Consider the following 26298-nt stretch of genomic DNA (forward strand, 5'->3'; position numbering starts at 1 on the left):
TTCAAGCTGCATTACAAAGCATAATCATTGAGACAATCTGGTACTAACACAAAAATAGACACACAGATCCATGAAATAGAATAGCAAACGCAGAAATGGACCCACAAACGTATGGCCAACTGATCTTCAACAAAGCAGGAAAGAGTATCCAATGGAAAAAAGACAGTCTTTTCAGCAAATGGTGCTGGGGAAACTGAACAGCAACATGCAAAAAAATGAACCTGGATCACTTTCTCACACCATACACAAAAATAAATTCAAGATGGATAAAAGACCTAAATGCGGGACAGGAAATCATCAAAATCCTAGAGGAGAACACAGGCAACAACCTCTTTAACCTTGGCTGCAGCAGTTTCTTATTAAACATGTCTCAGAAGGCAAGGGAAACAAAAGCAAAAATGAACTATTGGGGCATCATCAAAATAAAAAGCTTTTGCACGGCAAAGGAAACAGTCAACAAAACTAAAAGGCAACTAACAGAATGGGAAAAGATATTTGCAAATGACATAACGGATAAAGGTTTAGTATCCAAAATCTATAAAGAACTTCTCAAACTCAACACCAAAAAAACAAATAATCCAGTGAAGAAATGGGCAAAAGACATGACTACGCTTTTCCAAAGAAGACATCCAGATGGTTAACAGACACATGAAAAGATGCTTAGCATCACTCATCATCAGGGAAATACAAATCAAAACCACAATGAGATATTACCTCACACCTGTCAGAATGGCTAAAATTAACAACACAAGAAACTACAGATGTTGAGGAAGATGTAGAGAAAAGGGAACCCTATTGCACTGTTGATGGGAATGTAAACTGGTGCAGCCACTCCTCAAAAAGGTAAAAACAGAACTACCCTATAACCCAGCAATTGTACTACTAGGTATCTACTCCAAGGATACAAAAGTGCTAATTTGAAGGGGCACATGTACTCCAATGTTTACAGCAGCCCTATTGACAATAGCCAAAGAATGGAAAGAGCCCAAATGTCCATCGGCTGATGAACGAATAAATAAGATGTGGTGTGTGTGTGTGTGTGTGTGTGTGTGTGTGTGTGTGTGTGTGTGTGTGTGTGTGTATATATATATATATATATAATGGAATACTACTTAGTGATAAAAAAAAATCATGAAATTTTGCCATTTACAATAACATGGATGGAGCTAGAGTGTATGATGACAAGTGAAATAATTTGCCAGAGAAATAATTTGTCAGAGATAATAAAACAATTTGTCAGAAAAAGACAAATATCATATGATTTCACCCATATGTGGAATTTAAGAAACACAACAGATGAACATAGGGGAAGGGAAGGAAAAATAAGAGAAAAACAGACAGGGAGGCAAACCCTGAGAGACTCTTAAATATACAGAACAAACTGAAGGTGGCTGGAGGGAAAGTGGATGGAAGGATGGGCTAAATGGGCAATGGGCATTAAGGACGGCACTTGTTGGATCGAGCACTGGGTGTTATATGTTAAGTGATGAATAACTGGGTTCTACTCCTGAAGCCAAGACTACACTGTATGTTAACTAACGTGAATTAAAATAAATTAAAAAAAAAAAAAAAAACCAGAAGGCCCTCATGTTGAGCTCAAGAACAGCCAGATGTAGGGACTAAAGTCTCCAGAACTTTTTGTCCCCACTACTTGCCTCTACTTGGCTGCATTCTGCATGGAATCTCTCTCTACCTAAGGGAGCCAAGATAGTGACTTACAACCATGCATAGTCTTATGCTATCAGATTAGCAAATGAGGCAGAAAGCGAATTTCATTCTCCCAGCATCCATAATATCTATGTCCCCACACAACACATACATAGGTTGGCCATGATTGGATCATGTTTCCACTCTGTGTGCTTAATCAAATACTGTACTAAGATTGGCCCAGCCCTAGCCACATGGTGCCTTAATCAGGGTTCTCCAGAGAAAGAGAACCACTAGAATATGATATATATTATGTAATATATATGTGGAGATTCACTTTGAGGAATTACTTCACATGTCTACAGAGGCTGAGAAGTCCCATGACCTACTGTCTACAAGATGGACATCCAAGAAAGCTGATGGTGTTGTTCCAGCCTCAGCTCACAGACCTAAGAACCATGGGAGTTGATTTCTCATCCAGAAATACCCTCAGAGACATACCTAGAAGTAGTGTTTAATCTGCGCACCTCTTGGCTCAGTCAAGTAGACACATAACATCCACACATATGCCAACCCTGTAAGGGTATGTGGATGTGTGAGATCCCATTACAGACACACCCCCAGGGCCAAATGGAGGTGGAGAGAAATGGATCCACACACAAAAATGATACTGGCCAATAAAAAGAGCTCTCTGCTACAACATACAGAATCCCTATTTATTTGTACTCACTGCTCCCACAGCTGAGCATCTTACAAAGACAGTATAAAGTTTTCATAAATAAGCAGTGCTTGACATAATATTTTCCAGAATCATTACTCTGTAATTTTAAAAACTGTCTGATTTGAGGAAGTGGAGTAAACTGACACTAGAAAATCAATCACTTCTCAGTCATCTCACTACAGCTGACTGTTCAAGACAGAAGAAATTCAAATTGGCAGTAGTTAGATAATTATAAAAGTAGGGGGCTGAGTTAGACAATTTGCTGGGTAACTTATTCAGGAAATCAAGCAGAAAAGACAGGCAGTGTGGACCTACTTAATAGGAATTGAGTTTTTCTTCCAGAAACATTATAGATCAATGTCTCCAGATACTAGTATGGTTAAAGGAAACTCACAACTATCTTTTAGTTTTGTGAAAGGACTTCAATCTAAGATGGAACCACAGGAAGTGAAACAGAGACTCTCATGTATGTGTCTTTGGAAAAATGAAACTTGAAGAACTGAGAGACTGATTTCCCATAAATTCCTAATTTATACAAGACTGAAATGTATCTCATAAGCAATGAATATCCATCAAGAATCTCCCTGTCTTCAGGCTAGTGAGCTTACTGGCCAAACTCCTCCTTCCGTGCACACCTTGCCCCTACAAATCCTCAAGGGACTCACCTGTAGCTTGCTACAAGTGTGTGCTTCTCAAATTGCTCAGTTTCTGGTCATTTGAGATTCCCTTAGTTTACCTCTTTATTTATGTTGCTAATTTGTTCTCAAAATGCAAATCTACAAATCATGGGGGTCATTCTCACGTCAACGTCTCCAGCTACAGTGGACACTACTGATGCCACACCTGTAGCTCCCCAGCCCCCTCCATGGTCACTTTAGGGCAAGCAGCCTGTTAAATTAATTAAACAAGGGGGCCATAAGATTGAGGTGGCTTCAATGCTGTGGTGGCCTTCCTAAGCAAACCAAAATCTAAGTTTGTAAATGCCGAAAGGTGACAAAATGGAAACCTAAGGACAACCAATCACAAACAGCCAACTGGGCTTGAAGCTATAGCCCGTCAATAGTTTCCTTACCTTGCTCCCGCCTTTTCTCTATAAAAGTCTCCCCCCGGCTCCTGACTACTTGTGGGTTGGCACTGCCCAATTCCTATTGATTTATGCTCAAATGAACTCTTAAACTGTCCAGTGTGTGTCAGTTTATCTTTTACCATGCCTCACGTCCATCTCAACCGAACCTGTATCTCTTCACCTGAGGGCCCTCCTTGGTGTCAGACATATCCCTGCCCATGCCTGCTGCGCTGGGCATGGACACATGCAGGACGACGACACGTGAACACCCTTTGTGGACTGGCTGGATGCGGAGGGTGGGCTCAGTGACTGCGCAGCACGCCCTCTGCTGTCTGCCCAGTGCACAGTCCGTGAAACTCCAGTTGCCCACAGGGGTACCTGGCTGCACCATACACTCTTTGTGCTGCCTTCACTGCCTTCTCTCAAACCCCTACCACCCATGTTTCCTTCACCCGTCAAATGAACTACTCTTACTTGAATCTGTGTCCCAAGACCTGCTTCTAAGGAAAGACACAAACAGAAAAAAATTTAAAAAGCTATGTCTGGGTGGGCCATCCATGCTTTTCTTACACTTTAAAAGTACACAGGACTTGGATGGCACTTGGGTTAAGCGTCCAACTTGGGCTCAGGGCATATCTCATGGTTCGTGAGTTGGAGCCCCTAATCAGGCTCTATGCTGACAGCTCAGAGCCTGGAGCCTGCTTCAGATTCTGCGTCTCCCTCTCTCTGTCCCTCCCCCACTTGTTCTCTATCTCTCTGTCTCTTAAACATTTAAAAAAGTTTTTTTTAAATAAATAAAGTACACAGGACTTTCCACACTCCCAGCAGCTCTACTGAGATATAATTGACAAAGAAGAATTGTATATATTTGATGTGTACAACGTGATGATTTAATATATGTATACATTGTGAAATGATTACCACAATGAAAATGGTTATACATCCATCACCTCACATAGTTACCATGTGTGTGTGGGGGGGGGCAGATCTACTCTTGTAGCAAATTTCAAATATATAAAACAGTAGTATTAACTATAATCACCATGCTGTGCATTAGATCCCCAGAACACATTAGATCCCCAGAAGTTTGTAACTGAAAGCTTGTAAAGTACACAAACCTTAGTCCAGTCATGTGTCACATCTCCAGCACTCTTTGGCTAACTTCACTAAACAGGAGGGCCTGCGGCATGAAAATGAGAGGAAAAGGCCTATGAACATATGCACTTGACACCTGCATGAAAGCATTTACAGTCACCCTTGGGTCCCCTCTAAAACAACAGTGTAAAAGAATATAAAATAAATTTCGTGCAAGAATAACCAAGGTGATCTGGTTCCCTCAATCTTCCTGAGTTTCAGTGAATAGATTGGAAGCCAATGGATATGGGAGAGGGGAACAGGAAGAGAGAGGAGGCACATTTAACAGATGGCCCCATCATTTACTATATGGCCCTAGACTGCTGTGCTGCTTTAGTTTCTGATCCCCTCCTTTGGTCTAAGCACTTAAATAAACCTCAAGGGCAACACCCCATAGTGAACTAACATGCATAATTATCATCTGTAGAAGGGGTAGACTACATTATATTTGTTCTGCTTAAGATGGGAGGAAATCAAGCCATGCATTTTGAAAGAATATTATTTAATTGGTTAAAAGAAAAAAAGACAGGGGCGCCTGGGTGGCTCAGTCGGTTGGGCGGCCGACTTCGGCTCAGGTCATGATCTCGCGGTCCATGAGTTCGAGCCCCGCGTCGGGCTCTGTGCTGACAGCTCAGAGCCTGGAGCCTGTTTCAGATTCTGTGCCTCCCTCTCTCTGACCCTCCCCCGTTCATGCTCTGTCTCTCTCTGTCTCAAAAAAATAAATAAACGTTAAACAAAATTTTTTTTAAAAAATAAAAAAGAAAATAAAAAAGAAAAAAAAAGAAAAAAAGACAGCTCTTGAAGGTGTAAGTTTTAGGTGTTCAGAAAAATTACTCTAAAAGATAATTCCCCACAAAGTCATATAAGCTATTTATATTGTGCTCCTAGATGCTTTCCCCTTCATTTCTTAATTAAATATTTTAAAGCTAAGTCAGAAAGCACTTGAGTTTCACATCTAATAAATATTCATTCAAGTGATGTGTGGCAAGCACTATACAAATGAGCAATTTAAAAACAGAAGGTATTTTACTCACAGTTGGTCATAGATATTCAGTATAAATACAAATATACAAACAAAAGCCTACAAGTATTGTACTCCTGTCACAAATAATCATAGACTTTAAAATATCAATTTTCTTTAATAGTCCAAGCAGCTCATAAAAATTCATTGTCAGGGAGGAACCAATATGAGTCAAGAGAACAATGTGTTCTTTGTGTTTTACCTCAATTATCTTTACATAATTTCTAATTTTGTGACGAGACATTCTGGAATATTGATTGCTTTCTTAAAAATCTACTGATTGCCTTCAGTACATGCCAAAGATTCAGTCAGGTGTTTAAGAAGTATGCAGGAAAGAGAAGTTGCAGTGAATTCACTATAAATCTTAACTTGCAAATAAAATTATTTACTATGGAATGAGTAACCTTTCCTTTTGGGGAATCTGACAGATATCAAAGCAGTAACACTCACAAGCCACTTCACACTTATGAAAGAGGACATTGAATGGGGCACCTGGGTGGCTCAGTTGGTTAAGTGACTGACTTCAGCTCAGGTCATGATATTGCAGTTTGTGGGTTCAAGCCCCACATCAGACTCTGTGCTGACATCTCAGAGCCTGGGGCCTGCTTCAATTTCTGTGTCCCCTTGTCTCTCTCTGCCTCTCCCCTGCTTGTACTCTATCTCTCTCTCAAAAATAAACATTTAAAACTTTTTTAAAAAACAAGAAAGAAAGAGGACATTTGATCCAGAGTCAATATCTGTAAGTCCATGGATTCAGAGTGACTGTACCTTCTCTGAGCCCACCTTCGGATGCAGGGGTACACTGGCTAGACTGCCACAGCTGAAAATGATCTGCCTGATGATGACAGTTCAAATTATACCAATGGCCTCCCAAAAATGTACAGTTTCTCTCTAGGGAATCTCTGATGGTCTTTCCATCAGAAGATCATCAGTTTATGGATTAGTTGCCTAAGAATATATAGGCACATAGGGTACATATATGTCCCTCAAAAACAGAGATTGGGAAGAAATAGAGCAAGTTTACTTAGTTATGAAGTTGGAGACTTGTGGCCTCTGAATTTCCGCATTACTTTCATTGCTATGGCCCTATTATGCATTTTTTAAGCCTTTCTTTCCATGGTGGTGGATGATTCCATCTGGTTTGTATGTATTCTGGTTCCAATGACCATTGTTTAGGATTAAGGGACTGTTGCTATGATGGCTTCAACACAGGTAAAGAGCCAAAGGGTTAGTTTTGCCTCAACCATCCAGAAAAGGACCAAATGTTTACCTCTTTGAAAGGTAGTTACTGTAACTTCCCTTGGCCTTATGAATACAGAGACAAAAGCCCTAAAAAAAGTCAGCAAATTAAAACCAACAATATGTAAAAACAGTTAATGCACAGCAGCAAATACAGTCTTAGGTATTTACCGAAGAGAATGAAAATATATGCCCATAAAAATGCATATAGGAATGTCAATAACAGCCCAAACTGGACACAGCCCAAATGTCTACCCACAGTTGAATAAACACATCATTGGACATTTATATGATGGAACAGCACTTAGCATTAAAAAGGAACAAGTTATACTGATAATCACAATAACATGGATGAATTTCACAAACATTACACTGGGTAAGAGTGGCCAGGGGGAAGGTGCATACTCTATGATTCCACTTACTTGACCTTCAAGAATAAGTCAAAATTCATCTCCAATGATTTTTAAAAAATCAGACCTGTGTTTGATTGAGGTGAGGTGAGGGCTGGGGGAATGTTTAGTCCATTAGGGCTACTATAACAAAAACACAATAGACTGGTGACTTCAACAGCAAACATTTATTTTTCACACGTCTGGAGGCTGGAAGTCCAAGATCAAGGTGCTGGCAGATTCAGTATCTGGTAAGAGCCTGGTTCCTGGTTCATAAATTTGGGGATAAGTTGTAAAAATTTTATCATGTTATAACCTGCTGCTCCACTCTTGTCAATAATTATTTCTTACCCTCTCAAGGGTTCCCAAGAATAAAGAGAGATTCTGTAACTAGAAGGGAAATAGGGTTCTAACCAGACAAAAACAACAGTTTTCTATTCAGCTTTTCTAAAGATTGGCACTTTGCTAAATGACTCTTTGATATCAAATTTGTTTTCTGGTATGAAATTCAAATTCCTAGTTCTGAACATTAAAATTACTCTCCCTTATTTATAGAAAGCATGCCGCTTATAGATATAAATATTAAAATGACTTTATTTTTATTCATTTGCAGTTGCTTTAACTCATTTATTGGCTCTTTAATCAGGTCCAGATTACAAGTATTATATTGTATTCTTTCTTCCTTTCTTGTTTTCATTTAAAAAAAAATCCCTAGATTCATAACACGATACAATCTGTACAAGTTATCCCAAAATGTATGTCTAAAAAACAAGGAGTATGTCCTCCCATTCCTTGTTTCTATCAGAGTTTAAGTGGCAAACAACAAAATCTACCTTGGCTGGCTTAAGTGGAAAAAGAATTAATTAAAGGCTAATAAGTAGTTCACAGAAGCTGAGAGGGCTTGAGACCAGGCTTGGATGTTGCGCAGCAGGGACAACGTCCAATGCTCTGCAGGAGCCACTATAGCTCAAACACCCCTGCTGTCACTGGTTGGCCCCTCCACCGTTGCTTGCATGGACGTCGCCCAGCTCATGCTGCATGATGCTCAGGAGTGGACGCCAGAAACTCTGGCTGCAATGCCCCTAAAGAGCCCAACACGTTTGTCGCTGTGCTTGCCAAATAACAAAATCTGCACGCTTCCTTTCTCCCCTTGCTCACTTCCCAATCAAAGTCAAATGCAAGTGCATCTGATTGATGGAATCCAGGCCTCATACCTGTACCCTTGCTGCAAGGGAATCTGGGAAAGCCAGTTTTCAGCTTCAACCTGGAGAAGGGGGGGACTCATAAGACAGGATGTTTTGCAAACACTGGAAGAGTGTTCAAAGGGTGCTGGGCAATCAGAAGTGCCCACAATGACAAATGTCCACGAAAAGCCCTAAAGGATAGATTTCTATTAGTAAGTGCTTTCCCTATCTTACAGTTCCAATAAGTACTCAGCAACTGAAATGTGGACGTGATGATACAAGTACCACACAGTGCGCTACTTCGTAGAGGAGTATGGTACTGATACCAGAATAATGCAATTGTCCCTTGTTTCACCATATTTCAAATTCAGTGGGACTTCACTGAAATCCCAACTTTGAGGCAATAATGATATTTATATGCATGGAAATGAAATTGCACAAATCATTCACTTGCTCCCAAATTGAACCATTTTGTAACTCCCGAAATACTGTACATTGAGAATCAGATTAACCTCTTAATTGATAGGTAAGATGTTCTGACCTTTTGAATTCCAAATAATTGTGACTTTTGTAGCTAGTCTCATCTTTACAAAAGAGTATAACAACATGAACTTTAACATGATCACTACTAGGGGTGCCTGGCTGGCTCAGTCTGTTAAGTGTCTGACTCTTGGTCTCAGCTCAGGTCATGATCTCACAGTTTGTGAGTTTGAGCCCCGAGTCATGCTCTTCACTGACAGTGGGAGCCTGCTGGGGGGGGGGGGGATTCTCTCTCTCTCTTTCTCTCTGTCCCTCGCCCCCCCACTCACTCTGTCTCTCTCTCTCAATCTCTCAAAATAAATAAATAAACTTAAAAAAATTTTTTAATATGATCACTTCTAGTCCTTTATATAAATGCAAAGATCAACTCTTGTCTGCCCAGATACATATCTCTTTCTGTGTTCGTATTGACAGCAGAAATAATAAAACTATTTTTTACTTTTCCCTGTTAGCAGCAGTAATATAAATCATTCCAGTCTTGGGATGTCTGATTAAGCTACAGAAAATTAAGTTCATTTATCCTTTTTGTGCTAAACTATTTTCCAAATGTTTTCTTTGCAGAATCACTGCGTTTTTCCTCGCTTACCTGCCTTGATGGCCATGCAGACGTGTGTCACACTGCCCCCTGGTGTGGCTGTAACAAACTTCCTTCCATTCTGTAAGAAGCTACCAGAGCCGGGAATGCACGCAGACCCTGTATTGCTGAGTCATGCCGCACGCTGAGCTTTGTTCTGGAGGGATTTTGCAGGCCTTCGAAAGTGAGCAAAGAGGTTTGGATCATCAGCAGACACAAATTATTGTATAAAGGACTGGGAAAACCAGAAATACTTAACATTTTTAATTCAGCAAATGTTTATTTAGGGCCCACTGCATATAGGTCTGTGCTTGGTCCCACAGGTGACACTGAAAGGAAAAAGGCACAATCCCTGGCCCAGAGGACCTAGCCATATGCAGCATACACATAGCACAATACAATGTGAGTTAAGCATATACAGTGTATGAGGTGAGAGGAGATCACAAGAAATAATATTAAAACAAAAAACAAAACCAGGCTTCTTAGGAGGAAGACTATTTGAGATAGGCCTTGAATAAGATTTGGGATTTTATGGGCAGCAGTGGGGAACTGAGGAGGAAGGGGAAAAATACATGCCAAAAAGAATAAAATAATAAATTAAAGACTCTAATTTCAAAAAGAGTCTTACTTTATTTTTATCTTATTATTTTTCATCAGCAAATTTACAAGATAAAGTTTACAGTTTCCACAGTCACCTATGAGTAGAATTTTATTATTAGAAGGGTAAAAGATACTTAATTAGCAATACAATTAAATTTATTTTCCTTGAAAAATAATTTCTAAATGATAGTGTCAGAGAGCAATGGTTCCATTAAGTTTCTTCAAATCCCTTTGTCTCAAAAACAACAACAACAACAACAACAACAACACACTCCCATATAGATTTTCCATAATTTTATTAAGGTAGGATTATTTATAATTTAAAATAATTTAGACTACATATTTATATTATCATGTTCATATTATATTAATATATATTATATATTCACTGGCCATAAGTGAATTAATATCTGTTCACTTTTAAAGCTCTTTTTAAAGAAATGTGAGTAATCTATGTGACTTGATTCTTAGAATTCAGCAAATCAACTACATCCTCTCATTGATTCTCATGGTAAACTTAGTGCTCTTATGCTATGCATGTGACTGTCAACATCTTCAATTGTAATTTCAATTATTTGATTGTAGGCAATTGAGGGTTATCATGGTATTTTGTGAGCTTATTTTAAATTTAGATTTTACAAAAGAGCATGTTTTGGCATATGTTTTTCTTAGAATTCTGGGTCTTTACATACATTTGTTGAGTGTACATGTAATAGAAAATAAACCAATGCCTTTTAAATTTTTATTAAAATGGTTTCAAATATATGCCCACTCATCTTGGGAATATAATGATCCATGTAAGTTGAATGATAACCAACACAACATTCTTTTTAAATATAAAATTGTATCAACCCATAACTTTAAAAAGGACCTTTCATTTTTTCATATTAACAGAATCGACATATATTTTACAAGGTATACGATAGAGCTTGCTTCACATAGTATCAGGATTATGTATCTTCTATATCTTAGTGGGTAAAGATGACACTCAAAATCTCCCTTTGTAAAGTCATTCCCTTCTGGTGTTTCTAGAATATAAATAACTTTTAGTTGACCCAGTTTTATATATTTGCCTTTTTCTTATTAATAAAAACTCTAAAATTCTAAAAGATAACTCTAACACTATGGAGGTAAATATATAATACAGTATTGTATTTATAATAATGGTTAATATTATATCAAAATTTCCCATATATTACCCAGGTAAAATTTATTGTGAATGTATTTCTGGTCTCCTGATTTAATTATGTAGATTTCCATAATAACTAATAGCAAAATATACGTGAAATGGCCTAGGATGTTGCTTGATCATCAAGTACTTTTGTACTCAAGTACTCAAGTACTTTTGGAGTTGAGCTCCTCAAAATGTAAGGATATGCCCTTTCTCCCAGACTGCAAATCACTTCTGTTATTAATATGGCATTTTACTATTTTGTAGGAAGAAGCTCAGCTCAAATTTAAATTGTTTACCCAAGATTCACCCATCTGTGACTAGACGGGCTGTGAGGTACACTATCAACAGTGTAACAGTGATGTATACTTTAGGCAGTGTAGATGTGTATTCTATCTACATCTTATGACTCATTGAATCCTCACAGGAATTTCTGGAGGGAAGTAATATTATTGTCCCATTTTGCAGTTAAGACAATTGATACACACAGAGGCTAAGTAACTTGCCCAACCTTCCATAGCTCATGAGGGGCAGAGGTGAGGTTAAAACTCAGGAAACCTGTCTTTGGGGGTCTGTGAACTTAACCACTACTCTATAATAATGAGACTTTGTTTCTAAAACGGTCTTTTTTTTTAAGTTGTTTTTTTTTTTTTTTTTTTTTTTGAGAGAAAGAGAGAGTGTGTACAAGTGGGGGAAAGGGGGCAGATGCAGGGGTCAGACAGAAAGGGAGAGAATCCCAAGCATACTGTCAGCATAAAGCCTGACATGGGGCTTGAATTCATGAGCCATGACATCGTGACCTAAGCTGAAACCAAGAGTTGGACACGTGACTGACTGAGCCATCCAGGTGCCCCACTAGAAAGGTCTTTAAAGGAGTATTAAGGGTGGCACAAAAACAGACACTCAGATCAATGGAACAGAATAGAGAACCCAGAAATGGACCCACAAACATATGGCCAACTAATCTTTGACAAAGCAGGAAAGAATATCCAATGGAATAAAGACAGTCTCTTCAGCAAGTGGTGCTGGGAAAACTGGAGAGCGACATGCAGAAGAATGAACCTGGACTACTTTCTTACACCATACACAAAAATAAACTCAAAATGGATGAAAGACCTAAATGTAACACAGGAAGCCATCAAAATCCTCAAGCAGAAAGCAGGCAAAAACCTCTTTGACCTTGGCCCCAGCAACTTCTTACTCAATACGTCTCCAGAGGCAAGGGAAACAAAAGCAAAAATGAACTATTGGGACCTCATCGAAATAAAAAGCTTCTGCACAGCAAAGGAAGCAATCAGCAAAACTAAAAGGTAACCGATAGAATGGGAGAAGATATTTGCAAACGACATATCAGATGAAGGGTTAGTATCCAAAATCTATAAAGAATTTCCCAAACTCAACAACCGGAAAACAAATAATCCAGTGAAGAAATGGGCAAAAGACATGAATAGACACTTCTCCAAAGAAGACATCCAGATGGCCAACCGACACATGAAAAAATGCTCAATATCACTCATCATCAGGGGAATACAAATCAAAACCACACTCAGGTATCACCTCACACCTGTCAGAATGGCTAACATTAACAACTCAGGCAACAACAGATGTTGGCAAGGATGCAGAGAAAGAGGATCCCTTTTGCGTTGTTTGTGGGAATGCAAGCTGGTGCAGTCACTCTAGAAAACAGTACAGAGGTTCCTGAAAAAATTAAAAATAGAACTACCCTATGACCCAGCAATTGCACTATTAGCTATTTATCCAAGGGATACAGGTATGCTGTTTCGAAGGGGCACATGCACTGCCATGTTTATAGAAGCACTATCAACAACAGCCAAAGTATGGAAGGAGCCCAAATGTCCATCAGCGGATGAAGGATAAACAAGACGTGGTATATTAATGGAGTATTACTCGGCAAGCAAAAAGAATGAGATGTTGTCATTTGCACCTATGTGGATGGAACTGCAGGGTATTATGCTAAGCTAAATTAGTCAGAGAAAGACAAATATCATATGACTTCACTCATATGAGGACTTTAAGACACAGAACAGATGAACACAAGGGAAGGGAAACAAAAATAATAAAAAAATACGGAGGGGGACAAAACATAAGAGATTCTTAAATATGGAGAACAAAAAGAGGGTTACTGGAGGGGTTGTGAGAGGGGGGATGAGCTAAATGGGTAAGGGGCATTAAGGAATCTACTGAAATCATTGTTGCACCATATGCTAACTAATTTGGACGTAAATTAAAAAAATAAAATTAAAAAAAAAAAAAAGATTAAAGGAGTCCAGGTACAGAAAGACTTGCCAACAACAAAGGGCCAATGTGAAAAGAGAAAAGGGATTTTGAGTGTTGCTTCTACTGCACTCTATGTGTGACCTGAAACAAGGTTCCAGGACAAGGAACCCTAAATGAGAACAAATTTAAGAAGATGTGAATTAATTAGGGTAACGTTAAGATGCTGTACAAATAAACCTCAAACTTTTAGTAACTAAGAATATTAGATGTACTTCTTTAGTTGCGGTAGATTATACTTAAGAGTTGAATTATTTTTAAGTGAGCAGAAAATGTTATTGTTTTGCTTATAGAACAAACAGTCCATGCTGTCCTGGTTCCTTCCATCCTATATGTGGATGTTCCCTGAGGTCTTAGAGCCAGCTGAAGGGAAAAGAAAGGAAAAAGGAGGTACATCTACTTCCTTTTTTTTTTTTAAGTTCATTTATTATTGAGAGACAGAGAGACACAGAGTGTGAGCAGGGGAGGGGCAGAGAGAGAGGGAGACACAGAATCTGAAGAAGGCTCCAGGATCTGAGCTGTCAGCACAGAGCCTGATGCAGGGCTCGAACTCACAAACTGTGAAATCATGACCTGAGCCGATGTCAGTCGCCCAACCAACTGAGCCACCCAGGCGCCCCTAGGTACTTCTACTTCTTAAACTCCTTGGTCTGGAAATGATACATATCAACTCTGTGAAATTGTGAATGTGAAACTGTAGTGAACTAGTCCCATAAATCCACTGAATGCAAAGGGTGCAGGTGGGGGGAGGGAAGGTGGGCTCAGAAATTTTTTTTAACTGCTTGGGCAGATACTTCTTGGTACTAATACTACATTTTAGAATTCTGGTAAACAGCTGGCCATCTTTGCCAAAGGCTCTATCACTAGATTGTCTCTAGTCACTGGTAACACCAGGAGCACTACTTTGGAACCCAGGAAAAAACACATACAATAAAGGCAAAAGGATCCTTCCCACACTAGAAAAGAACCTACTGGTGCCATGAAGTCTTGATCAGATCAGGACCACTATCAGGGTCTGTATCAACAGGGCAGAACATTAGCAACCTTGCCAACAACAGGTGCCTGTGTCAGTAGAAACATTAAGCATACTTGACAGAGCAGGATGGCCAGCTATAGTGCCTCTGGCAGATGACTGAGAGAGCAGAGCCACCTTTGGTGGCTGTGGGAGATGAAGGCACCTTAGGCAGGCACCAACGAAGTCTCTGGGGGTATTTGAGGTCCCAGCAGCAGGTGACTTGGGGAAGGAAGACATTCCTGGGTGATAGAGGAAGAAAATGGCAAGCACATCATGGTACCTGAGAAGATCCTCTTTGTGATTGTGTGTGAGCTGGCCCCTCACAATGATTTCTAGAAACCAACCAAGAGGAAGGCTTTGTTGTAAGACAGGTTGTTGGTAGGGACCAAACAAAAGAAATGTTATAGAGACTTTGGCTTTATTCCAAGGCTACTGTGGGCTTGAAACTGCAATTCTGAAAAATCATCACAATTTCCTGTGTATTCTCAAACCAGATTTTATTATGAATGTAACCCTGGTCCCATGGCTTAATTATCTAGAATTTTGTAACAACTAAGAGCAAACTATGTTTCCCTAGGAGAAAGGTCAACATCTGAGTTAGTACCTGGGAAGAATCTAAACTCACAGATCAGGCAGCCAAAGCTTTGGGAATGGATCCCAGGAAGCCACTTTGAGTTTTGAGGTGGGGAACAGAATTCTGCTAAAAAGCTATTGGATGCAACACAAATTGGCTTTCAGGATCAGACACCCATGGCAAAGACGATGAATGAGGACCTGGTGCTACTCAGAGGAGGAGGGGAAAAGCTGAGCTTCAGGGAGTGGATCTGCTGGGGGGTGGGGGGGGAGGGAATTATGCTGCAGGCAACTGAAAAGAACAGAGGGAAACTGGGTGAAGAGAGAAGGAGACTGCCAAGCCCCAGAACCCCAGAGGTCTCCAAGGTGGACAGCTGTCAGAACAAGTTTCCATAGTCTTTAGTCTTGAAAAGTATCTTTGGGGCTTAGGAAGAAAATGGACTTCAATCTCCAGAGCACCAGATAGGAGCTTGGAGTGTCCTGGGAAGAGCCCTAGAGATGTCTGATTGTGACAGGGTAGAGAAGGCTAAAGCTTAGAGCCAGAGTCAATGCTCACAATCAGGAGGAGGACCCGGATTGACACAGGGTGAAGTGTGGCCCCAGGACCAGAGCATCAATATCACCTGGGAACTTGCTTGCAACATAAATTCTTGGGCCCCACCCCAAGTGTCCTTAATCAGAAACCTTAAGGGTGGAACCCAGAAACCTGTGTTTCAGTAAACCATTCAGGTTGATTTTGATGCAGGCTAGGGGGCCCAGAAGACTCGAAGGATTGGATGAGGCGGTATATAATGGGGATTAATATTTGACTGAAGTTAGATCCCAAGTAGTAAGCAACACGATGGAGGCTATGATCTGCGCATCCCAATCTCCTTTTATCTATCTTCCAACAGATTTGGAAATGGGAGCTCCATTAAGACACAGACATAAAGTGAGACCAACATTTCAACTCACAGGGGAAACTTGTGTGAGATCGGCAGGCACATATGCTCACAAGGGGCTGATATCTTAGAATAGTAAACACAGATGTGTTTCACACTAACCTTGCATATTTACTCATCTCCTGCCATCACCCCATCACTTCCCCGGGCATTCAGTACACTTTGACTACCTCCTCTGTGCGCACAGCATAACTCTCCTCCCATAAGCATGTTATCCTTTGTCTTTTTCATCAGCACTCAAGATATAAACACACAATAAATTTTTTCTATTCACTGTTATTTCTCCTCTTTACCAAACCCACTAATGTTGCAACAGTATTATTTTCTACTTTATTTTTATTGCTTTTATTTCAACTCCAGTATAGAATCACAACTGAGCTGACCTTGGGGTTGCAACATTTTCATTTTTCTGTAGAAAAATGCATTTCCACAATACATTTACAACTGAACTTTGGAACGTGTTCATAGATGGGAGGCAGATTGATCGGCATGACTCCTCATACACAAACTGGAACAGAAAAAAAAATCTAAACAAACGGTGCTACCAAGGAGAAGAAACAAGTTCTACCACAACATTCCACATCTGCTTCCAAATGATGGATTTAGCTTCTCTGGCCTTCCCTCCACTAAAAAAATAGGGAAGAAACAAAGAAAGGAAAGAAGGAATGGTGGGAGGGGAGAGCAATAATTTAGAAATGTGTAAGTTCTTTTTCTCTCTGATACATGGATAAAGTTTTATTTTACCTACCAAAGGGAAAAATAATATTCACTAAAAGCTGCCTAACCTATATTTCCAATAGTGAAGGTGTTTAATTTACTATCTATCTTTAAAAGGCTTCAAATAAAATATAGCTAGGAAAGTACATAAAGAATTCACATTATAAAATTCTCCACGTAATTAATGTTCATAATAATGTTAGGACTATAGCTAAAAAAAGTAATTTTCCATAGTTTAGTCGGAAGTACAGATAATCAGCACCAAATGTATACGTTAGTTTGTAATAGGCAATTGTAAGCAAACAGTATCGCACTATATAACTTTTTTTTTTTTTAAGTTTACTTATTTTGAGAGAGAGCATGAGCAGGGGCAGGGTAGAACGAGAGGGAGAGAGAATCCAAAGCAGGCTCTGCGCTGACAGTGCACAGCCCAATGCGGGGCTCAATCTCACAGACCGTGAGATCATGACCTCAGCTGAAATCGGGTCAGACACCTAACCAACTAAGCACCCAGGTGCCCCTAAACTGTATAACTTTTAAAAGATATTTTTTTAATGTTTATTTATTTTTGAGAGAGAGAGAGTGTGTGTGTTTGTGTGAGTGGGGGAAGAGCAGAGAGAAAGGGAGACACAGAATCCGAAGCAGGCTCCAGGCTCTGACCTGTCAGCACAGAGCCAGATGCAGGGCTCAAACTCAGGAAATGCGAGATCATGACCCGAGCCAAAGTTGGATGCTTAACCAACTGAGTCACCCAGGGGCCCCTAAACAGTATAGCTAACTGTAAAGTCACTGTAAACTAATTAAAATAACTGTAAATTAACCAGAAGTTGTTACAAACTGTATAAAAATTGATATTATTTTCCCAGTTCTCCCAAAAGCTCTACAAAATCAGTGATGTACTATTCCGTGTTGTCTTTTACTTGTTGTCTGATCACATTTCCTCTAAATCTAATGAAAACCATCAGCAGGACAATAGGCTTCCATGTCTGTGGCTCCATCTCTAATCATGACTATTTTCTTAAAACGAAATTTTTCCTTTAAAAGTTTAGTAACTTTTCCCCCCCCCCCCCCCCGATTGGGCTGTTGGTTGCATCTCATCAAAACCTGCACATTCACCATTAAACTAGAATTTCAGCCTATTAGCAAATACAATGGCTAATGGGATATTGAGCCTTGAAGCAACATGGTCTACAATGCTCCTAAAGCTACCATATATTAAGAAAAGCTGAACATTTCACTCTTGCGGGTGACTTACTAGCTCCTTTATGCCAGGGGTCAAGTGTGGGGGGTGCTCTACAATGCTCTACAATGAGCCTTTGCACCTTTCCCTGGAGGGCTGGACCAGAGCTAAGCGCTCTGTGAGGTCAGCCTTGAAAGGCACTGCCCCACCCACGGCTCCCCAGATCATTTCTGACACAGCATCCTCACCTCCACAGAATCTGGCTAGCTCATCAATTCCTTCTTCTCTGATGACTGTGCCATCAACATCAAAGCATACTGCATCAGCTGAACAGAAAAGCTTCCTCAACTCTGAATGGGAGACCCTCCTTGGAAGAATTTTCCTCTTTCTCCAGATTCCTAGGAAATGACACTCTTCTCTTCCTGCTTCTTTCCTGAATTAAAATGCAGCATGAAGTTCTGACTACTAACTTCTTTATGAGAGATTTCATGAGTTTTGCAAGATCAAGAGCCCGCTCTCTGCTGCTCCTTCCTGGGCTGCCATCCCCATCTCCTGGGTGTCTGCAGTTGTATCCTCCTGACTGTAGGTGGGGGCTGGGGGGGTGCTGGCTCTGATGGAATTTGGAGGGGGGGTGACCTGTACAGACCCACAGAGCTTTTACTGAACAATCATATGAAACCTGCTGATAAATGCGGTGGCTTCTGGTAGGTTTTGCATGTGCTTTTTTAAACTTGAATTGCATAGGTTTTATCCCTGGGCGGAATTATCCTAATGTGCAAACCCATATCAGGCGCTCTGAAGACCCAAAAATACAGCATCTGTATAGTACTCAAAACATCAGTGGGACTCAGTAACGTTGTTCTCTGAAAAACGAATTAATCTTGCCTCTCGCAGCTAGACCTAGATAGTTTTATCCAGAGAAAGAAATGCTAAGGGTAAGGAAATTTTTACATGGCTAGAAGATGCTAATGGAGAGGGTCCATGATGAGTCTTTATAATTAGGAAGAACAGAAGGCTGATGAAGTGAGGAAATGAACTCCTTCTGCCAAATAAAAGGACAAATCTAACTGTGGAATCTGGGGAATCAAAATATCCTGAACAAGCTCTTACTCCACAGCAAATACTTGTCTCTGCACAGCACTGGCATGGTGCCATATCTGTAGACTACAGTGCCCAGGATGCTCCTCACCACTGTGTGTCCTCGCTTAGTGACAGTCTTTCTCCCTCTGTTATGCCTCAGTTAAATGTGTTCTAAGAGTCCATGTTTTTGGCTCTCAGTGTGTGGAGAAATTCTACATAGACTGTGTGGTCCAGCTACACAAGTTCTATTTGAGGACATGCACGCTGAGACACTTGCCCAAAATCTGCCATGTTCTGTGCACACCTTCCTGCAGAAATTCACATTCCACCATCAAGTCATTTTTCTGATTTAGAAAAACCAGAACATTGTTTCCGGAAGGCTGGTGTTCATACCTCACAGGGAGAGGAGCACTCTGGAGGCTTGTGCCTCTCTCACTGCAGGGATTCAATTATTATGTCAGCCCCTTGTGACCAGGAGAAACAAAGTCCAGCCTTAGGGGCTGTGGCAAAGGCAGGTACACTTGAAATGAGAAGGAGATGGGATGAAAAGGGAGGGAAGACAATCTGTGAGCCTGGCAGTCTGGTGGAAAAACAGCCATGGGATGAGCCATAATGAAGCAAATCCTTTGGGGAGATCATGGCAGCCTCTTCACGGATAGAGGCCCTGGCAAGGGCTCTGACTCTGAAATCTCCCCATCTGCACCCCTATTCCTTTCCTTTCCTCTGGACTTGCCTTTCTTTCTCTCGTTCACTCGTTCACTCTTGCTCTCTCCAGATTTGCAACTCAAGAAAAGTAAATCTATTTCTCTCTAGATGTAATTTATTCCTCCATAATATCAAAGTGATGGACTAACTTCTGGTTTCTCTTCTATGACAAAGTCATCACTGTTAAAGATTCCCAGGTTGGGGAATCTTCCCTGAAAGTCCCAGCTAAACAAGTAATAGGGTGAGGAGACAGAAGGCTCTTCAGATGAGTCAGGGATGACCTGAAAAAGAAACAGGTTTCAGATCAGTCCCCTAACCCAGGACTAGCAAAAATAACATGGTTGTCAACTCTTGCCACCAATAATAGTAATTGTTCCCAACAGGTACCGAGAGCCTTGTTAGCTTCATGCCTACTTCTTGGAAAAGCTTAAGCACCAGATCTTATGAATCCAAACCCTATGTTCATTTTCTTTGCTTTTAAAAAATTTCAAAATACTTCCACACACATTGCCTTCCAAAAACATCATATATACATCTATACACACCCTGAAGTGATATTAGAGTGATGGCTGCAACAGATTGACCCCAAATATACAATGACTTAAAGGGAAGGAACAATTTGTGGTTTTTGGTTTTGGTTTTTTGTTTTTTGTTTTATATGTTACAGAACTGGCAAAGGAGTTCTATTCCACTTCATCATTCAACACAGTGGGGAAGAAGAAGGCTTGGAAAAAAACACACCTACAGTCTTAAATCCCAGTTCAGGGAGTGGTACATTTCACTTCCACAAGTATTCTCTTGCCTCATTTAACTGCAAAGTAGACTGGGAGGTGTAAACTAACTAGGCAGGCATCTCCCCAGTTTTAAGAGGGAATAGATTTTCATACATAGATAGACAGGTTGATTTAGGTTCAGGTTCAGGTTCAGATTTAAATTTAAATTTGGTAGGTTTTATTATTTTCTCAACTTTAAAAAGATGAGGCTTAGGGGCTCCTGGGTGGCTCAGTCAGTTAAATGCCCTGCTTCAGCTCAGGTCCTGATTCACGGTTTGTGGGTTCAAGCCCCACATCAGGCTCTGTGAGGACAGCTCAGTATCTGGAACCTGCTTTGGATTCTGTGTCTCCCTCTCTCTCTGTCCCTCCCTAACTAGCTCTCTGTGTCTCTCTCTCTCAAAATTAAATAAACAGTAAAAAAAAATTTTAAAAACAATAAATAAATATTAAATTTTTTTTTAAAAGATGAGGCTTAGGCTCAGAAAAGAGAACACAGCTTCCCTAAAAGTGGTACACCTAGTACAAGGAAAACATAATGAATCCAGCCTAGATCTTCTGGGTTTAGGAGGGCTTTGAATGCCATGTACCACCAAGGAAGGTGTTTGAGGAAGAAGTTAGGCAATGCAATGTTATTTTAAGAATAATTTATCAGCAATGCGAAGGGTGGAACTTCAGAAAGAAGAAATGAAGACACAGGACTACGGAAACAATACAAGCCAAATTCAACAACTGCCTAATCTAAAACAGCGGTGATTAAAAGAAGATGAAAGATTATTAGAGCAGAGGTTCAGAATTTAGAGCCTGTGGAAAGGCCTCCATATTGTCAGACTCTACTTCCCTGGCATTTCACTGAGGCCTCTCCAGTTCTCCTCCTACTTCTCAGGCCCATCCTTCTCAGTCTTGGCTGCTCCTCCACCCACACCCAATCCCTAAACATTCTCAACTCAGCTTACTCCCTGCCCCCGTCTCCCAACCGCCCCCCCCCCCAGGCAGTTTCACCTAGTTCCTCAGCTTTAAATTCCATCTAATTAGTTATCTCTTACATAGTAAATCTACATAACAAACCACCCAAAACATAGTGGCTTTATTGTTTAATTTATTTAAAAAAATTTTTTTTAAGTTTTTATTTATTTAAATTAAGTTGGTTAGTATATACTGTCATATTAGTTTCAGGGGAACTTAGTGATTCATCAATTACATACAGCACCCAGTGCTCATCACAAGTGCCGTCCTTAATATCCATCACCCATTTAACACATCCCCGTCCTCCCTCCATCTTCCCTTCAGCAACCCTGTTTGCTCTCTACAGTTAAGACTCTGTTTTATGGTTTTCCTTCTCTCTTTTTTTCCCCATGTTCATCTCTTTTGTTTCTTAAATTCCACATATGAGTGAAAGCATATGAAGTCTTTACCCATTCATCAGTTGATGGACATTCGGGCTCTTTCCATAATTTGGCTATTGTAATGCTCTACAGACATTAGAGTGCAAGTGCCCTTGAATCAGTATTTTTGTATCTTTCGGGTAAATACCTAGTAGTGCAATTGCTGGATCGTAGGGTAGTTCTATTTTTAACTTTTTGAGGAAGCTCCATACTGTCTTCCACAGTGGCTACACCAGTCTGCATTCCTACCAACAGTATAAAAGGGCACCCCTACGCAGTGGCTTTAAGCAATCGACATTCACTGAGCTCATGACTCTGCAGGTTGGCCTGGTGGTCTTGCCATCTTTGATTGGACTTACACACCAATCTGGGTGTCAGCCGGCTACAGACTGACCTAGGATGGCCTCTGCTGGGATGACCCAGGCACCTTGTCTAATAGACATGTTTTTTATCTTTCAACTGGCTACTCCCGGCATGTTCCCATGATCATAAAAGAGGGTTAGAGCAAGCCAGGCCAATCACACAAGTGCCTTTAAAGCCTCTGCTTCCATCATGTTTGTTAACATCCCATTAGCCATTAATGAGAGCATGTGACAAAGGACACTGATACAGGGAGAGATGAAGAATTGCAGCCATTTCTGGAGTCCTCCACATATCTATACACAAAGCCTCCTCAACTTATTTATCTTCGTCCTGACCTCTTTTCTGAGCTCTAGACATGTATGTCAAATGGCCTAATGGACACGCACTTGGGTATCTCCAGGCATTTCAAACGGCATATTTAAAATTGAACTTTTGATCCTCTGTCAAAACCTGCTCCTCTTTCCACCATTCATTCTGCTTCTTAGTATATGATGTTGCCATCCACCCAGTGCTCAGTCCACACACCTTTTCTCCTTCACCTCAAATACAATCCATGAAATCCTATCATTTCTACTTCTAAAATACATCTAGTATCTGTCGTCTTCTCTCCTCCCTTGTCATCCCTTTAGTGCACGTTGTTTCCACCTCTTTCCTGAACATGTAAAAAGATCCCAATGAACTTTAAAATCTCAAAACTCCATCTGCTGCCCCATCCTGTAGCCACTCTGTCCTCACTAAGATCACTGGCTTTTATTCATTATCCAGACACAGTAAGCACTTTTTAACCTCAAGGCCTTAGCCATTTTATCATTTTCCCAGGACTGCCATAACAAAACACCACAAACTGTGTGGCTTGAAACAACTGAAATTTACTCATTCACAGTTCTCGAGGCAGAGGTCCAAAATCGAAGGAATGACACAGACATGCTCTCTCTGGAAGCTTTAGAGGAAGCTCCTTCCTCGCCTCTTCTAGCCTGTGGCAGTGCCAGGAATCCTCAGTGTTTCTGAGCTTATAAATGCATAGTCTAATGTGTGCCACTGTTAGGCAGGAAGGTAGGCATGAGTGACAAGAGGATGGACCTTACTCGTCCTGATGGAGATCCCAACCAACGACCGCCCAGGAACCACCCCTTTCCACCCATCCAGCAGCTAGTTTGTGATTACAGCATCCCAGCAGAAGACTTAAATCTGTTGTGCTTGTTACAGTTGTGCAGAAAGCAGTTAGTTTTCCTCACCTTCCCTATGCCTCTAGAATGGAAATAATGTTGCAGTTTCCTACCACCCAGGCAGGCATTTCCAAGGCATCATGGGAAAGAATGTGTGTAGTTGGCTAATTATTATATAATCCAGGCCTCTCACTCAAATGTTGTGACCCTAGGACCCACCGAAAATAAAAAAATGGATATGAGACCACACGTCCTGGTTTCCCTCTGGGTTTCCCAGGCCATTGTCCCTTGACTGGCCAGCCAGCTCCTCCCTTGGAATGTACTTTAATAAAACTTTGCTCTGCTTTACTTTAGTTTTGCTGTCCTGGATGTAATTCTTTACTGTGACACCAAAAAGAACTGAGGCTTCTTTCTTTTTCCATTTAACTCTCAGTAACACTTCCATCTTCTCTCCTGTATCTCTTTCTCCTAAAAGGACACTAGTTATAGGATAGGGCCTACCCCCATCCAGAATGACCTCTTTTAAACTTGATTACATTTGCAAAGACCCTATTTCCAAGTAAGATCATATTCACAAGTACTGGGGGTTAGGACTTGACAATTTTTCTCGGAGGACACCATCCAATTCATAACTACCATGCTGTTCCCAACAGAAATACTGAGTGATGAGAACATGGACTTTGGACTATGGACTGCTTCAATTTAAAAATTTTTTTTTTAATTTTATTTATTTATTTGGAGAGAGACTGAGAGTGTGTGTGTTCACACATGCACGTGAGTAACGGAGGGGCAGAGAGAGAGCGAAAGAGAGATAATCCCAAGCAGGCTCCACACTCTCAGTGCAGAACCCGATGCGGGGCTCAAACCCACACACTGTGAGATCATGACCTGAGCCTAAGTCAAGAGTCAGACACTTAACCGATCAAGCCACCCAGGTGTCTCAAGGACTGCTTCAATTTGAACACCAATTCTGTTCTTATTAGCTGTGTGATCCTAGGCAAGCTACATAAACCCTCTGAGCTTCAGTTTTCATACCTGTAAAGTGAGGATGGTTGTATAGCATCCACATCACTGAGATAATCTGAGAATTTAATGAGTTAATGAGTACAGTGCCCAGAATATAGTAAGCACTACATGTGTGTTTATTAGATAAAATAAATTCTTTACTGTGCATACTCCGATCTTAGCTGAGATGTACTTTCTCAGACAGGCATTTCCTAATTTCCCCTCACTTCATACATAAGCCACACTTTTTTATTCGCAGGTGTGGGATTTTTGTTGCTGTTTGATGTCTGCTTTTTCCAATTGAACTCTGAGTTCCATGAGAGCAGGTTGTGTCTATTTTGTTCACCACTCTATTCCTAGCATGAACAGAATGTTTTGCATATGATGAATATTAGATAAATATTTACAAATGAGTAATTATGAAGGGTTAGAGATGGCAATTTCATTATCATGAGTTTGCAGGTGCTTTATTCTCTATCTCTTCCCCTCTCCCCTTCTCTAGGAATCTTGTAAGAATAAGTTTTAAATTCATAACATCCAGATTATGTTTGGCCTCTTTCTTTCTGCAGCTTCACAGAAGAATGGAGATGTCTTACCCAATTGTTTTCTATGAAAATCTACGCCTCAAAAGAGAGAAAACCAAGAAGAGCAACATGGACCCAGGTGGCAGGAGGGCAAAGGGACAGCGCAGCAGTTACAATTACAGTGTATGGGGTCACTAGGTGGCAATTCAATTAAAAAAACAGATACCTGAACCACGTATGAATTCATACGCATTAGTAGGAACTTGTTGTTTATAACAGCCATGGGAAAGGGGAGTTTGGGGGGAGGGACACAAGCATAGCTTGTGCCAAAGAAGCTGCTGGCTCTTCTTACTTCATTGTGTAAGTAGAAGTCTGGCTCTGCCAACAGGTAGGTAGATGAAACCCAGCTTATGCCATTTCTATCTACAGAAGAACAAAAACAACCTTCATACTTCATCCTCCCAGTAACAAAAGGAATCTGAAAACTCACCCAGACCTCATTACTCGGTCTCCAAATTGGGGTGCTCCCTTTGCAACCTGGATCCTAATGCACCTTTAAACATACGTGTTGCCAATACAAATCAAAAGACTAGCATTTTTGATGTTATGTGATAGGTATTTTAGATATATTAACTCATTTAATCTCCGTACAACCCTATTATGTGGGTAGCATTATCCAAGCGGACAGGAAATAGGTGAAAGAACCAGGGTATAATTATTCTAAGGTTCATAGTCATTTCACCAGAAGGGCATTACTTGCAGTCTGACACCTTTGAAGTCATTAGTAAAACCTAGTCCAGCAGTTTCTTAAAGCGAAGTCCGCTGGCCCCTCCGTCAGAATCATTGGTGGTCTTTGTTGAAAATTCAGATTCCCTGGCTCTGCCCAACACTGAAGGAATCAAGTAGAGGGTTGTCCGGAAACTGAACTTTTAAAAAGCACCTCCAAGTGGCTCTGTTGGAGGGCACTATGGACGCAGATGATTCTTATGCATTAGGACCACACGCACAGACTTCGGGCATTATCGAAAGATGGCAACATACCGCCCTGGGTGACTTCAGCCCGGCTCAGCATCCTCTAACCAAATCCGGTCCCTGAACCGCCTCAGGTTGCAGCCGCACAACAAAACTAAGCAAGCGCAGTACTTACTTCCCAAGCTGGGCGGGGCTCTCTAAGACCCCGCCCCCTCGGTACGGGCCGGAATCAGGGTCCGGACTCTCCCTAAGTAACCTAATTCCGGCTTCTCCCCGCAGCGGCCCAGAGCTCCGCCCCCGGCTCTTCGACCAATCATATGG

General features: G+C 40.8%; 1 long non-coding RNA gene and 1 pseudogene across 1 annotated transcript; both read right to left on the reverse strand.

Moving 5' to 3' along the window:
* Positions 1-17587: 17587 nt before the first annotated feature.
* Positions 17588-19154, reverse strand: LOC121041952 (phosphoserine phosphatase-like; annotated as a pseudogene).
* A 731-nt stretch (positions 19155-19885) lies between these two features.
* LOC121014369 (uncharacterized) lies at positions 19886-26130 on the reverse strand. Its single transcript, XR_005783180.1, has 2 exons — positions 26047-26130; positions 19886-20073 (listed from the first exon to the last, which is right to left on the reverse strand). It is a non-coding gene; the product is annotated as an uncharacterized LOC121014369 (long non-coding RNA).
* Positions 26131-26298: the final 168 nt, after the last annotated feature.

Source organism: Herpailurus yagouaroundi, unplaced genomic scaffold, assembly GCF_014898765.1.
Source record: "Herpailurus yagouaroundi ecotype Mexico unplaced genomic scaffold, PumYag 29, whole genome shotgun sequence".
NCBI lineage: Eukaryota > Metazoa > Chordata > Mammalia > Carnivora > Felidae > Herpailurus > Herpailurus yagouaroundi.